Consider the following 16,566-nt stretch of genomic DNA (forward strand, 5'->3'; position numbering starts at 1 on the left):
CAATAAGAATTTACACCACAAGGAACTAGATAATGAAGAACAACTTAAACCAAAAGTTAAGAAATGGAATAAAGCAAACAACAAAGAATCAGAGTGGAAATAAATGACATAGCAACAAAAAAACAGTAGAACAGAACAACAAAATTAAGAGTTGGTCCCTCAAAAAGATAAACAAAATTGACAAAACTTTAGCGGGACTGACTGAGAATAAGAGAGAAGACACAAACAAAGAAACAAACAAACAAATAGAAATGAAAGAGGAAACATTACAAATGCTACTACAGAAATACACAGGATCAGGAAAGTCTACTATAATGAGAACCATCATATGACAACAAAGTACACAACCTAGAAGAAATCAGTACATCTAGCAACACACAACCCACTAAGGCTGAATCAGGAAGAAATAGAAAATCAGAGCACACCAATAATGTGTAAAGAGACGAATCAGTAATCAAAAACCTACTAACACAGATAAACCCAGGACCAGATGCCATCACTGGTGAAGTCTACCAAAATTTTTTTTAAAGAATGGTCAACATCAATTTTCCTCAAACTTTTCCAAAAAGTTAAGGAGGAGGAAATACTTCTAAACTAATTGTACAATGACAACATTACCCAGATTTGCAAAACAAATTCAAGAATACGTTGAAAGTTTTATACTCCATGACCATGTAGGATTTGGGAAGTGAAAAAATGGTACAATGAAAACCACAAGACTTTACTGAGAGAAATCAAAGATACAAACAAATGGGAGGACTCCTGTAGTTGTGGATCAGATGAATTAATGTCATTGAAATGCCTATACTACCCAAAGACATCTAGCAATTCCACCCAATCCACATCAAAACTCCACAGGCATTCTTCACAGAAATAGAAGAAACAATCCTAAAACTTGTGTTTCGGTAGTTTGTCTGTAATATGCCTAGGTGTAGATCTATTCATGTTTATCCTGCTGTTTGCTGAGCTTCATGGCTGTGTAAATTAATGGTTTTCAGCAAATTTAGAAAGCTTTTAGACACAATTTCTTTAAACACTTTTCCCTGCCTTTTTATCTTTCCTCTTCCTTATTATTAGTACGCTTACTGTTTTCCACATGTCTTTGAGGATCTGTTCAGTGTTTTCATTCTTTTGTCTGTCTGTTCTTCAGATTGGATGGTCTCTATTGAACTATCTTCATGTTCCCTGGTTCTTCCGCCAGATCAAACTAGTTGAGATCTTCTAGTGACTCATGAAATAGAACGTATTTTTAATAGGTACTGTGGTTTTATATAAAGGCATAATGTATGCAATGAATATTAATTGAGAATTTGGAGGAGTTACAATTCTCCCACCCATCACCTGATGGTGAGGATATGGGTATAAGACAAAGGAAGAGGTGAGAACTGTGGGCTTTGGGGACAAAGTTCTCCCTGACTGTCACGTGTATGTTCAGGACTAGGGATTATGTAGTAAATAAGAACCACTTAAGCTTCATGTGAAGAACAGCCTTGGGGCCTAATCTCAGATCAATGAATGACTAATTACATGGCAGGTTATTTAACCTTCCTATTTCTCAGTTTCCACAACTGTAAAATATTGGAAATTAAAATATACTTTAGTGCCAGGTGCACAATTGTAAAGATAGCTGTTCTTGGAATCTTTTTCCACTACTGCTAATTCTAACCCATATGTCCAAATTTTATTACACTAAATTAGAACATCTTTCTAATTTGATGCCTTATATTGCTCACTTTCTTTTACTTATCTAATTTGTATTCATTGCAATGGTTGTAAAATAATTTTGGGTGTAAGCTTTAATTTCTTTGAGGGCAGGGACTAGTATTGTTTCCATATAAATTCAGGCTCTAGTACAGAATAAATAGTCAGTAAACACTTTTTTCAGGCTCCTTGTGTTCATAATCACAAGAAGGATGGACTCAACAAGATGCAGATATTCCTGTTGGGTTGTTTACTGTTCTCCTTTGTTAAAATAAATGTGTGGAGTATAACATATCATCACCTCTTTTTCCGAATAGCTCACCTGTACCTCTGTCAATTCACTAATTCTGTCTCATAGAAAAGGCTGCCTTCATCTTCTCTTGAGATGGTCACATGTAATTTTTATCTTTCGTGTTATTGATGTGATATATTACATTTAATTATTTGTGTTTGTTGAACCATCATTGCATCCCAGAGATAAATCCCACTTGGTTGTGTTGTATAAAACTTTTAATGTGTTCTTGAATTTGTTTTGCAAGTCTGGGTAATGTCATTGTGGAATAAGTTTAGAAGTATTCCCTCCTCCTTAACTTTTTGGAAGAGTGTGAGGAGAATTGCTGTTCATCTTTCTTTAAAAAAAAAAATTTGGTAGAATTTACCAGTGAAACCATCTGGTCCTGGCTTTTTCTGCGTTAGGAGGTTTTGATTACTGATTTCATCTCTTTACTCATTATTGGTGTGCTCTGATTTTCTATATCTTCCTGATTCAGTCTTGATAGGTTGTGTGTTGCTAGATGTACTGATTTCTTCTACATTATGTACTTTGTTGGCTTATGATTGTTCTTATTATAGTAGTCTCTCATGATCCTGTGTATTTCTGTAGTAGCATTTGTAATGTCTCCTCTTTCATCCATTTGTTTGTTTGTTCATTTGTTTATTTGTTTGTGTCCTCTCTCTTATTGTCAGTCAGTCTAGCTAAAGTTTGGTCATTTTTTGTTTACATTTTGAGGGACCAAGTCTTAGTTTCCTTGTTCTGTTCTACTGTTTTTTGGTCTCTATTTCATTTATTTCCACTCTGATCTTTATTATTTGCTTTCTTCCTTTTCTTCACTTTTGGCTTAAGTGGTTCTCCTTTTTCTAGTGTCTTGGGATGTAAAGTTTTTTTGTTGTTGTTTGTTCATTTTTACTTGAGATCTTTCTAATGTCTTAATATGTGTGTTCACTTTTATAATGTTCCCTCTAGAACTGCTTTTGCTGCAACATGTAAGATATGACATATTCCCATTTTCATTTGTTTTAGATAATTTTTCTTCTTTATTCACCTTGTGATTTTTTTCCTCCATTGGATATTCAGAAGTTTCTACATGTTGGTAGATCTTCTCACTTTCCTCTTGATTTGTAGTTTCATACCACTGAGATCAGAAAGTTGGTATGATTTCAATATTCTTAAATTTGCTAAGATTTCTTTTGTGTCTATCACATGCTCTATTTGGAGAATGTTGTGTGTGCTCTGGGAAAATGTATTCTGCTGCTATTGAGTAGCATTTTCTATATATGTCTCTTAAGTTTCTTTGTTCTTAAATATTCAATCTCAATGTTTTCTTGTTGTTTTTCTGTCTGGATGACCTATCCATTGTTATTTAATTGTTTGTTTGTTTGTTTGTTTGTTTATTAGTTTCATCTGCACAAAACACTGTAATAGTTAGACATTTATCACTTATATCCCTCACAAAGTGATAACCCACCTCCCCCAATCTACTACCCCTCTGACATTGTTGATAGTTAGGTATTGAAGTCCCCCGCTGTTATCATATAATTGACAATTAAGTTTGAGAACTTGCCACCAAGCAATTACATTGGGAGCACTGTACAAAAATCTCAGTAAGGTTTCATAACCTTGATATACTCGTGTCTCACAACTATGTTCCTGTCAATGTGTGGTGGTGTCTTTCTGAGTGGTGTTCATTATTGTCCTTGTGTGTTTTTGTGTGCTGTAGGAAAAGATCTGAACTGGAAATAGAGCAATGAACAAACATTAAATTTCTTGTTAAACTTGGTGAGAGTAGAAGTGAAATCAGGGACATGTTAGTCCAAGTTTATGGGTATAAGGCAATGAAGAAAACGGCCATGTACAAATGGATTAAACTTTTTCTGAGGGGAGAAAATGCATCACTGTAGAAGAAAGTTCAGGGTGGCCAGAAATGAGAAGAACTGATAAAAACATTGCCAAATCATAGAACTCTGTGTCACAATAGTTAGCTGACTGTTAGGGAGAATCATAGCAGACCAAGTAAACATCGGTAGAGAAACAGGAAAATATTAACTAAAAATCTTGGCATGAGAAAAGTATGTGCATAAATGGTCCTGAAGGAGCTCTTGCATCATGACAATGCACCAGCTCACAGGGCACTGTCTGTGAGGCAGTTTTAGCCAAGAAACAAATAACTGTATTGGAACACCTTCCCCACTGGCCTCATGTGGCCCCCAATGACTTCTTTCTTTACCCAAATATAAAGTAAATATTGAAAGGAAGACATTTTGATGACATTCAGCACATCAAGGGTAATGCGAAGACAGCTCTGATGGCCATTCCAGAAAAAAAGTTCCAAGATTGCTTTGAAGAGTGGACTACGTGCTGCATGGGTGCGTAGCTTCAAAGGGGAGTACTTTGAAGGCGACTATAATAATATTCAGCAATGAGGTATGTAGCACTTTTTCTAGGATGAGTTGGCGTATTTAATTGTTAGACCTCATATTTCTTCCTTAAGATCTGTTAGTAATTGTTTAATATATTTTGGTGCTCAGATGCTGGGAGTGTATATGGTTATAATTGTTCATATATATATATATATATATATATATATATATGCACAAGGATTGTTTAAAGGTTATTCAATTTAGTTATGATACATATAAAAAAATTTTGCAATGACTTAAATGCCAAAATTGCATTCATTTTTTTCACCCTGTTATTAATGTGACTGAATAAAGTTATAGGTTAATTTTAATTATTATAAAATACAAAGATGCTTGTTTACCTGTATAAAGATAACTTTTGAGAGCCTAGGTGGGCTAAATATTATCATAGAGTCTAGCAGAACATTTAATTAGCTGTTATCTTAGGTTTTTGTAAACTGAGACCTTTTTGGTAGTGTTCGAATTCTAAAAATCTTGAAGAAACTTTACCCCCACTTTCAGTACCCAGTTTTTCCCTGGCCCCGTGGTCCGTAAAATGGCAATAGCCTTATGTTGGGGACTCCCTTGTCAGTGAGATAACCGCCACATCTGTTCTGATCCACCTGACTTTCCACCAGAATGCCATTCCATGAGGGAAAATGGAATAGGGCAATCAGTGCTTTCTCTTGCTTATACCATCACAGTAAGTAAGTAAAGGGTTAACACTTTCATTTTGGGCTTGTTGCTTTAATGGCTACTCTGAATTTGCCAGCTCAGCTTTCCAGCTCATCTGAGCATCTGACACTGGGTTATCAGGTAAGAAATGGAAGCATAAGACAAATGTAAGTGTAGGCTCCGGGTGAGAGATAAAGGACATTTAGTATCCTCTTGATCCTATTTCTCTTGAATGTGATAGCCTAAATAATACATATTTTAAATTATCTTTTATCAAGATGTCTAACTAAAATGTGAGATTTAAACTAAACACTGCTTAGAATTAACTCCATTAAATGAATAAGTGGATTATTCAAATAATTATGAAAGAAACACACATTTTAGCTTCATTAATTGGAGAATTGAGATGAAAAGGCAGAAATCTAAATTACTTTTCTAAATTTGATGCTATACAGTAAGTATAATATGGGTGTTTAGATAAATGTTACGTCACACAAACTTGACGTGGTAAAGATGAGTTAGAACAAAAGTAACTTAAGAACCCAGTGATAGCTTGTATTTTCCAGTACTTAAATAATCACAATAATAACTTTGTAAGTTGTCAGGTGTTTACTTGCAGTTGCAAAAGGTAAGTAAGTTTGGATCTAAAAACAGCAATAGCATATTGAGGAATGACATTTGAGGATAGTCGTGTTGTCCAAGGTGGTATATTCTGGATCTCTGTAAACCAACGAGAAATTCAAAAGCTTAACTACTAAACAGACGAGGATATACTGTGTAACAGAGAAGCTATTTTTATAAATCGAAAACAAGCACACATGGGATAGAAATAAGTTATATTATAACATTAGGAGCTTAACTAAACCAGGAGGTAATTTTAAGAACATTGTGGAACAATGAAATTTGGATATTTATAAACCATATAACAATGTCAGGGGTTTATGGACTATAGAATGCAACACAAGAAGGATAAACAGATAACTGTCAGCATTTCAGTAAGAGCTACAGTCAATTTATGTTTCCCTCCCTGCGTGGCACTTCTTTAACCTCTGTCAGAGAAGTTGGTGTGCCCAGTGACATTCTTTATTTCCAATCACATACAATCGTTCTGTGTATGTGTGTGTGTGTGTGTGTGTGTGTGTGTGTAGATATATAGATATAGTGTATCTCGTACATAGCATGTTATATATACATAAAATTATATATCTAGAATATATGCCTAGTATATACATGTACATACAATATGTAATACATAATACATTATATATGCTATGTATGCATGTAATATACATATATATACATAATATATTATGTAGTTCGTGTAAAATACCCTAAATCTTCAGAGATTGGTATCAAGAGAGGAGGCCCCTCTTCTTCTATGTAGTCAGGCTCTTCTTTTTTTCTTCTTTTTCTTCATCATCTTCTTTTTCTCCCTCCTCACTTTTTTGTGTGGGGTTGAATCAAGTACAGTGACCCTGAGTATGAATACTGCAAGACGAGGACCTTAAAATACCACAATATTCATTTGGATTGAAACAATTGTCTGCACAAGGTCCCACTGTGTGAGAATTTAATAATTTATTCATTCAACATACAGTTGTCAAATGTTATTTTGATCTAGGTTTTTTTCAAGCAAAAGAGTGTACTGTTTATTTCAAGAATTTGCCAAGTATTTGAGGTTACAGAACATTTATATTTTTAAAATCAGCAGTTCATGAGTAAAAAAGAAAAAAGGTACTAATGCATTTTACTAATCTGTAATAAATAATTTATAAGTAAGAGGTAAAGTACTACCAGTTTTATTAATAAAAATTAAAATGTGATAAGATTAGGTATGGCGGTTTGGGGTTATAATTTCTGATCTAACTAACTCTTATCTAGAGATCTCTAAGAATATCTCATATGTAGGTCACAATATAATGAAGATTTTCTACCTGGAGATGAGTCAGTATAGCTGAATGATTAAGAAGATGGACTCTTGATCCATTCTGCCTGTTCATATCTGTTCCTGTTGCTTATTAGACATGTTCCCTTTTTCCCATTTCCGAAATGCTCTGCCTCAATTTCCTCATCTGTAAAATAAGGATATTAGTTTTCTACACAGTTATTAGGGTTAAACGAGGTAATACATATAAAGTGCTCGTAAGAGCAATTGGCAGAACATGTGCTATAGAACTTATTAGGCGCTGTTTGCTTGTTTTTGTTTTTATCATACTCTGATTGTTCTCGGCATAAAAGTTCCATGTATTATAGAAATAGAATAAAAGAACTGTTCCCCAAATTAATGCACCCATCTATATTTAATGAATAATAAATAATTTCACAACACACATGAATCTACATAACTTGTCAAAAAATCCATAGAAATAATTATTTTATTTGTTTGGAAATAAAATCTGAAGCTCCCAGGTCTGTACTACTTGGCAATATAGTATTTGACAATTTTATAGTACTTAGCAATTGTATACTACTGTGTTTTTACTTGAATTTTTAATGGTATCTTTCTCTGTCTAGAGTTTGAAACTTATTGTTTTGCATATATATATATATATATATATATATATATATATAGAGAGAGAGAGAGAGAGAGAGAGAGACAGGTTACTTAGTATGAAATCAGGCAGCTAGAGACTCCTTGGTAGACTAAGCAAAAACAGAACAAAAACAGAACACAGGACAACCATACCAGGACAACCGTACCAGGACAAAAACATCATCAATTCTACTCTGGGACAAATGGTTTTTTTTCAAAGGCCTCCCCCAAGCTGAGCAGTAGAGTGAGCCTGGGAAACACTGTATCCATAGACACCCACATCCCAACATCCCTCTGCCAGGTAGAAATAAAGGTATATAAACACAAGCTTTTGCCTTAGCCGGTGGGCATCCCAGCTTTGGGTACCCCCTCCCGCTCAGGAGCTGTAACTCTTGGCCCTCTATAATAAACTATCTTGGTGTGCAACTCTTTGCCTCTCCCTGGTCCGTGTATCCATTCTTGGGCTCCACAAGACTATGAACCCAGCATTCACTAAGCAACATCCTACATCATTGGGGAGCTCATCCGGGATCTGGGAGAGGTAAATATTATCTGTGCTTGTCTACTTGCCCACTTATGGCCTTTCATTATTTTCATCTCTTTCTCCTATTACACAAATATTGGGCCTCCATCAGCCAGTTATAAGTAAATAGCACGGCTGCCAACCTTAAGACTCGGAAGGCAGGCTTTGCAGGAGGGCTCTGGTCAATCCCCTCCGGTGCTGAACCTGAGGAACATTGGCCATAGACCAACTGCCTTTCCTCTTGCCTTCTCTCTTGTGAGGAGGGGGTCCCAAATATGGTGTGAGGTAAGGGTGAATGGCTCTTGGCAGCAATTGAGGGGCTCTGATCGTAGGTATTCTGTGGTGGGTCCCAAAGGCTCCCTGGGTCTTCCCCTTGTGTGAATGCCTGGACGGGTGCCATCCAGAGGCTCTCCCTTCCCCTCTGTGCTGCTTTCTCTTACACCTCTGCTGTTTTCTTCTTTCTTTCTGTGAGGAAGCTGAATACTGGTGCGTACACAGTATTGTAGGCCTTCGCAGACAGCTGAGGGACCCTGGTAGTGGCTACTATGCAGTGGGTCCCAAAGATCTGTCTGGTCCCTTCCCAGCACGACCGCCTGTAAGAGTGCCAGTGGGATGAGTCCTCCATTTATACTGCTCTTTTCATCCTGTCATCATCTCTCCGCAGGTCTTGAAATGCTGGTCCAGGGTCTCTTCTCTGTGAAACCTCCTCAATACCTTCCACCAGCCTCAAGACACCTTAAGGTAAACACATGGATCTTGGGACTCTATAGGACATCTCTGTGTCTCAGGATAAGATTTTCTTGCATTTAGCTCACACTCTTATATTCTCTTACTGGGATCTCTTTCAAGTTTAAAGCACAGGTGGAAGTATCCTGATACATACCCCAAATATCTTTGTTGTTTTTGAGACCTTCCTGATGAGACAAATAAACAGTTAACAGGAGCACGCTTGTGAGTTAGTAGATAGGGACAGGCAAAGAGGAAACAGGAGTGAGTTTATGGGCTAACAGCAATGAGCTAAACATTACCCGCTTGGCTCTGACTCCCTTGGCCAGCACAGCAACTACAAGCTGACAGACACCTTACATTCATCATAGGTGGAAACAAAATAGTTCCCAATCTCAACGACAACCCTCTACACCTTTTTGTTTTCACTGAATGCCTTCCTATAGAACTTACAAGCTTTAATCATGTACTCCCCATTTACTATCTTTATGAAGAAGACTGTTACTATTATATTAATCGTGGCATCAATTTTTGTGATGCCCAGAGTCGAGGCATATACCACTCTACCTTATTAGCGGCCAAAGCCTTTATCAGCCTGTGGTCCAGCACCAGACATTCAGGTGGGGACACACACACACAGATTTCAGTAGGTGCCCATGGGGGGCACGGGCCGGGCGGCCCAGTTAAGTGTGAATAAATCCTGGCATGCCGTGTCTCCCCACCTGCCTCGGAACCCGTCGTGCAGTGTCCGTGGCCCAAGTTTTCTAGGGGACACCCTAGACCAATTGTGGGAGATGAATTGCAAAGGGACGCCTTTCTGTTCATCCTCCCTTCCAGGTGGGCAATTAGCCCTTACACGCTTTCAAGCCCCCTGAATTGCATGTTGAAACATTGGGACAAACTCGATCCTCAGACTTCGAAGAAGCAGTGCCTGGTTTTCTTTTGCTCTGAGATTTGGCCTCTATACAAATTGAAAAATGGGAAAACCTGGCCTTCTGCAGGAAGTACTAATTAATATTATCAAACAATTAGATCTATTTTACAGGCGGGAAGACAAATGGTCAAAAGTTCCTTATGTACAGTCCTTCTTTCCTTTGAGAGATAACCCAGGTCTTTGCCAAAAGTGTAAGATAGACCCAGACCTTGGGGCTGGAGTCTCTTGACCCCCTCCTGCAAAGGAATCCCTATGGGACCCTCCTCCTCAAAGGAGGCTCCCCCATCAGATCCTGAGCCAGAGGAACAACCCAAAGCTCTACTCCCTACTCTTCCCTCTGAGCCAGCTCCTACCCCAGCTCCATCTCATTGCCCTCCATATCCAGGGCCTCCTGTACGAAGGCGCTCCCAATTAAGAACAACTCTCCTTCCCTTACACGAGATGCCAGGAGAATTTGGGCCTGTAGGGTTCAAGTCCCTTTCTCCCTACAGGACCTCAGACAAATAAAGGGGGACCTAGGGAGGTTTTCAGATGACCCTGACAAATACATAGAAGCCTTCCAGCACCTAACCCAAGTCTTTGACCTTTCTTGGAAGGATGTTATGTTCCTTTTAAATCAGACTCTCACTAACTCTGAAAACCAGGCAGTTTTACAAGCAGCCAGAAAATTTGGAGATGATCAGTTCCTAACATACCATGATGAACAAACAGAACGAGACCCCACTCTGGAGCCTTTCCTACAGGAAAGCGAGCAGTACCTGCTACAGATCCACAGTGGGATCCTGATACAGCCATCAGAAATTGGCGGAGAAAACATTTTACTGTGTGCATTTTAGAGGGTCTGAGGAGAACGAGGACTAAGCCCATCAATTATTCAAAACTATCTACCATTAGCCAGAATTCAGAAGAAAAATTCTGAGGGCAGCCTTTTTAGAAAGAATCAGGGAAGCCCTAATCAAGTACACTCCTATTGGACCAGACTCCTTTGAAGCAGAAATCATTTTAAAGGATAAATTTATAGCTCAGGCTGCCCCAGATATCCACAGGAAATTACAGAAATGGCTATTGGTCCTGAAGGCACCTTGGAGCAGTTACTTAAGGTAGCCGACACTGTCTTTTACAATCGGGACCAGGAGGAAGCCTAGGACAAGGAGAGGAAAATAAGAAAACAGGCAGAGATATTAGCGGCCGCCTTACAGACCACAGCTCAACAGGGTACCCGAAGAAAGTCTGAATCTGACCACTGGCGAAGGGAATGTCCACGGCAACCAGAGCCGACTCAGAGACCTCTGCAGCCCTGTCCCATTTGCCACGAGGATCACTAGAAGTCAGACTGTCCCGGGAGGCCTCCACGCCCTGGGACCCTCGCTTAGCTGTACCCCTGCTCCGGACTGATGGGACCCCGGCTTCTATGATGGCTCCCTCGTCCCAATTCACTATCGGGGTTCCTGAGCCCCAGGTAACCCTAGAAAGAGAAGGAAAATCCATTGATTTCCTTCCAGACACAGGAGCCACTTTCTCCGTCCTCCTCTCCAACCCAGGGGTCCTCTCCAATCAACATGTTACTATCCGAGGAGTAATGGGCAAGCCATTACTATTAATTTCTCTCAGCTGCATATGGGATGGCCTAATGTTCTCCCATTCTTTCTGACTCATGCCAGAAAGCCCTGCCCGACTAACAGGAAGCGACATTATGACTAAGATGGGAACTATTGTTCTCTTAGCCCTGGAAGTACTCCTAGCTGCCTCCCGGTCATAGAACCAACATCAACCCTGATGTTTGGGCCACACAGGGGATAGCTGGTCGCACCTTAACAGCCACCCCGGTACACATCCATCTTAAGGACCCCACTCTATTTCCTTGCCAGAGGCAATACCCTCTAAAACCTGAGGCACTGGAAGGAGTAATACCAATCATTAACAATCTCAAACAACAGGGCCTTCTTAGAGAATGCAGTAGTCCTATCTATACCCCCATCTTAGGAATTCCTAAATCCAATGGAGAATGGAAATTAGTTCAAGACCTCTGAGCCATCAACATGGCAGTTTCTCCTATACACCCTATATTTCCAAATCCTTACACGCTCTTAGCCCAAATATCTGAGACTGCCAGATGGTTCACAGTTTTAGACTTAAAAGATGCCTTCTTCTACATGTCTGTACACCCTGACTCACAATATCTCTTTGTCTTTGAGGACCCAGACTTCACAGCTCACCTGGACGGTCCTCCCCCAGGGATTCAGAGATAGTCCTCACCTCCTTGGACAGGCCCTCTCTAAGGACCTGTCAGACTTTTCTTATGACAGTTACAAGCTCTTACAATATGTTGATGATCTATTGTGTGCTCCATCTGAAGACCACATCAGCCGAGGCACCACTGCTCTTTTACATTTTTTAGCCTCTAAGGGCGACAAGATTGCCAAGGCCAAGGCCCAGATGTGTCAGATTTCTGTCAAATACCATGGGCTAATTATCTCCAAAGGCACTAGGGCCCCAGGAGAGGACAAGGTCCATCCCATCTCCTCGTATCCCCTACCTAAGACCCTGAAACAACTAAGGGGCTTCCTAGACATCACCGGCTACTGCCACCTGTGCACCCCGGGATACGCAGAAATGGCCCACCCTCTCTATCAACTAGTTAAAGTCACTCAGACTGCAAATACACACCTGTTACATTGGAGCCCAAAGACAAAACAGGCTTTCAGCCTTTTAAAACAGGCTCTTTTATTTATTTATTTTTAATTTATTGGGGTGACAATTGTTAGTAAAATTACATAGATTTCAGGTGTACAATTCTGTATTACATCATCTATAAATCCCATTGTGTGTTCACCACCCAGAGTCAGTTCTCCTTCCATCACCATATACTTGATCCCCCTTTACCCTCATTTCCCACCCCCCACCCCCCTTAGCCTCTGGTAACCACTAAACTATTGTCTGTGTCTATGAGTTTCTGTTTCTCATTTGTTTGTCTTGTTGTTTCGTTGTTTTTGGTTTATATACCACATATCAGTGAAATCACATGGTTCTCTGCTTTTTCTGTCTGACTTATTTCGCTCAGCATTACACTCTCAAGATCCATCCATGTTGTCACAAATGTTCCTATATCATCTTTTCTTACTGCTGAATAGTATTCCATTGTGTATATATACCACAACTTCTTTATCCATTCATCTATCGAAGGATATTTTGACTGTTTCCATGTCTTGGCCACCATAAACAAAGCTGCAATGAACATTGGAGCACATGTGTCTTTATCTATAAATGTTTTCAGATTTTTTGGGTAGATACCCAGGAGAGGGATTGCTGGGTCATATGGCAATTCTATTCGTAATTTTTTGAGGAACCTCCACACTGCCTTCCATAACAGCTGCACCAGTCTGCATTCCCACCAGCAGTGTATGAGGGTTCCTTTTTCTCCACAGCCTCTCCAACACTTGTTACTATTTGTCTTGTTGATGATAGCCATTCTGACTGGGGTGAGGTCATATCTCATTGTGGTTTTTACTTCATTTCTCTGATGATTAGTGATGTTGAGCATTTTTTCAAGTCTATTTGCCATTTGTATGTCCTCTTTGGAGAAATGTCTCTTCAAGTCCTCTGCCCATTTTTCAATTGGGTTGTAAAACAGGCTCTTTTCAATGCCCCAGCGTTAAGCCTGTCACAGGAAAATCCTTTCATTTATATGTAACAGAGAGTAAAGAAATGGCTTTAGGAGTCCTAACATAGCCCAAGAGACCCTCACAACAACCAGTGGGCTATCTAAGTAAGGAACTGGACCTCATGGTGTGCGGCTGGCCAGCTTGCCTTCGGGCAGCAGCATCAGCTCCTCTTGTCGTCCCCGAGGCAACCAAACTTACAATGGGACAAGAGTTAGGACAGGTCAGAGAAATAGTTCTGGAAAACCAAGGTGCCATAGACTACCTACTCCTCAAACATAATCAAGGGTGTGAAAATTTTAAAGGATTATGCTGTTGCAATTTTTGACAATTCTCAGGTAGTTGAGGATAAAGTTCAACAAATTCATAACACAGTTTCCAACATTAAACAGCGGACAGGATTTTTCACCTTAGATCTATCCTTCCTTTCTTCCTGGATTCTTAGCTTGATGAGACTTTAAAAAGTTTCTCTAATTTTTCTTTTATTCATTATTGTAGGAATTACAATAATTTCATGCTGTTGCCTACCGTGTATCTTGGCTTGCAGACCAGCCCTCGGGCGGCCCTGGTGGCCTGAGAAACAAAACTGCCCCCATCTGCAATCGCTCCTCTACTGGGGTGTTTTAGAGACACCTCTGGATAAGCCCTAGCTGCCGGCCCCTATCCACTCCTCTTGAAGTACCCAGAGCGGTCATCGTCTCCACTCCCTAATGGCAGTTAGGATTTCATCTTCAGAGGGGGGATTGAAACAGGTTACTTATTATGAAATGAGGCACTTAGAGGCTCCTTCGTAGAATGAGCAAAACCAGAACACAAACAGAACACTGGACAACCATACCAGGACAACCATACCAGGACAAAAATATCAATCATACTCTGGGACAAATGTGTTTGTTTCAAAGGCCTCCCCCAAGCTGAACAGAAGAGCGAGTCTGCAAAACATTGTATCCATAGGTCCCACATCCTAACATCCCTCTCCTAGGTTGAAATAACTGTAGATAAACATAAGATTTTGCTTTAGCTAGTAGGCATCCCCGCTTGGGGTACCCCCTCCCACTCGGGAGCTGTAACTCTTTGCTTACTATAATAAACTATCTTCCTGTGCAACTCTTTGCCTCTCCCTGGTCTGTGTATCCATTCTTGGGCTCCATGAGATTACGAACCCCAGCATTTGTAAGCAATATCCTACATCATCATTGTAGACTAAATTTAATAAATATTTGCTGACTGGATAATAGACTGACAATTGGAAATCCCCTACCTGAGGGAGAATATGTTGTACATGATGAACCCAATTGCATAGGGATTCCACTAAATCAATCACTTGGATGCCTTGCAAATCCGGGCTTTATTCAAAGTTATTTCACCCGCTTTCTACCTCTTGCTCCTCCTCTCCTTCTTCTTCATCAAACTGTTAGAATCCTAGAGGGTTGACGTGGGTCCCTGCTGAAATTCTGGCAATTTGTGCTCGTAAGTAATTACTCTCATTTCCTGGGAAAGGTATGTAGCTTACAATGGGGTTATTCAATTGCCCAGTGAAAAATTTCTTGATTTTTCTTGCAATAAAATTTGTGCAGGTGTAACTGGTGGTAAAATCAGCCATGGTCTTCCTGGTTCATTGCAGATGAAGCAGACATATTTGTTGGCACCCTCTATCTCCTTCCTCTTCTTATAAGGATATGCGTTTTTTCAGATTAAGGGCCCACGCTACTTCAGTATCTGAGTATAACTAATTACATGTACAATGAATCTATTTCCAAATAATATCTCATTTTGAGATAATTTTGGGGGGACATAATACAAGCTATATCAGGTATTACATCTTTTTTCTCACTGTCTATCTCATCCTTTCAAGGATGCTACAGGGTACCGTGTGCTGTGCTAGTACTCCATGACTATTTTGCTTTGAACATAGGTTGAATGCTCAGGGAAGCTTAGTGACCTCACCTATACCATTTATTTTCTCTCCCTGGAATCGGAATAATTGGAATTCAACAACACCAGCCTATCTCTGTTTATTGTTCGAACTGAGGTCATTTGGACATATCATATGACTGTCATGGTGCTTGAGTCAGTCTTCAGAGACAGAGGAGGGAAGAATGTATTTTTTACATGAAAAACACAAAGGTGAAAGACCATGCAGCTCTGACACAGGAGTGAGAGAAAAGTGAAAAGATCTGTGAGTCCCTGACTGCTTCATACTTCTTGGCTCTAGCTCCTCAGGAAGTTCAAGTTCCATGAGTCTTTTAATGAACTATCTTATTTTGCGTAAACTGGTTACAAATAGAATATTCTCACTTGCATGGAGTGCTTCACTAAAATGCCAGGGGAAAGAGTTTCAAAATGAGAAAACACCTCACATTCATGTTCTCCACAAAGATGTAAATAGATGTTTTATCTGTGAAATGAAAATAAGTTAATTGAATGGACATGGAAAAATACGTTAGTTGAGAAAAGAAATGTTGCAAAAGTCACATTTAAATTACAGAAAATTGAATTAATTTAACAGGAGTTTGGAAGTTTCCTAGAAATGAAATTATAGGATCACAGAATGTGACTATTTTTAAGACTTTTGATTCTGTTTCAAAATTGCTGTAAAGATTGGAACTGATTTTCATTTCCATGAAACAATATGAGAATGTTTATTTCACCCTACTCTAACACTGAGCATGGCTTTAAACTTTTGCTAATTCTGAATTTGTTTTGTCTTTTCTATAAACTACAAGTTCTTATTTGTCTGTTCTTGCAGAAAATTTTTATGTTTATGATTTCACAAATTTTTAATAAAATGACAAAAACACATAAAGATCACAAATGATGCATGTACAGCCCAATGAATATTCACAAGATGACCTCACCCATGGAACCAGCACTAAGATCAAGAAATAGAATGTACTAAGACCCCAGGAATTCTCTCATGTGCCTGTCCAGTTACTACCGCATCCCCCAAAGGTATACGCTCTCCTAAACCTATAGGTTAATTTCACTTGTTTCTAAATCTTACTCAATGAATCATGCAGTAAGTGTCTGGCTTTTCCCACTGAACATTATGTTTCAGAGCTTCATATATATTTTCCATGCAGCTGTAATTCATGCATTCTTACTAATATACAGTGTTTGCTGATATGAAATGGCACAA

The 16,566-nt window shown here is 39.3% G+C and overlaps 1 long non-coding RNA gene across 1 annotated transcript; it reads left to right on the forward strand.

The window, feature by feature from the left end:
* Window positions 1-4,091: 4,091 nt before the first annotated feature.
* On the forward strand, window positions 4,092-15,114 carry LOC141571699 (uncharacterized). Its single transcript, XR_012496721.2, has 3 exons — window positions 4,092-4,402; window positions 8,773-8,849; window positions 13,926-15,114. It is a non-coding gene; the product is annotated as an uncharacterized LOC141571699 (long non-coding RNA).
* Window positions 15,115-16,566: the final 1,452 nt, after the last annotated feature.

The sequence above is a fragment of the Rhinolophus sinicus genome, chromosome 2 (assembly GCF_057876585.1).
Source record: "Rhinolophus sinicus isolate RSI-liver-muscle chromosome 2, RSI-T2T, whole genome shotgun sequence".
In the NCBI taxonomy this organism is placed as follows: Eukaryota; Metazoa; Chordata; class Mammalia; order Chiroptera; family Rhinolophidae; genus Rhinolophus; species Rhinolophus sinicus.